Raw genomic sequence first — 417 nt, forward strand, 5'->3', positions numbered from 1 at the left:
GGACACACGCGCGCGCGCGCACACACTCACCCGGCGCGGGTCATTAGCATTCCGAGCCAGCAGCCGCTCATTCCCATTCCCGCACCCGCCAGGAGCGGGGCTGCGAGGCGCCGCCAGGCGCGCTGCGGTCCCGGCAGCTGGACGCCAGCCCAGAGCACGGCAGAGGCCCCACGGGTCGCCTCCCCATAAATTGGGGGGGGGAGGGACGGAAAGAGAAAAGAGAAATCGCCCCTCTCCCCAACGGAGACGGGGGTCCCTCCAGGGAGAGGAGGGGGGCGGTCCTGGAGCAGGAAATGTGGGTGAGGAGCACTGGGCCCCCCCGACCCCTAGCGCGTCTCCCTTGGGTGTAACTTAGCCTCGGGTTTTCCCTGCACCCGCGGATGCAGAGCTGGGGCAGAGAGAGAAGACACCCGGGAG

This window comes from Alligator mississippiensis, chromosome 5 (genome assembly GCF_030867095.1).
Source record: "Alligator mississippiensis isolate rAllMis1 chromosome 5, rAllMis1, whole genome shotgun sequence".
Lineage (NCBI taxonomy): Eukaryota > Metazoa > Chordata > Crocodylia > Alligatoridae > Alligator > Alligator mississippiensis.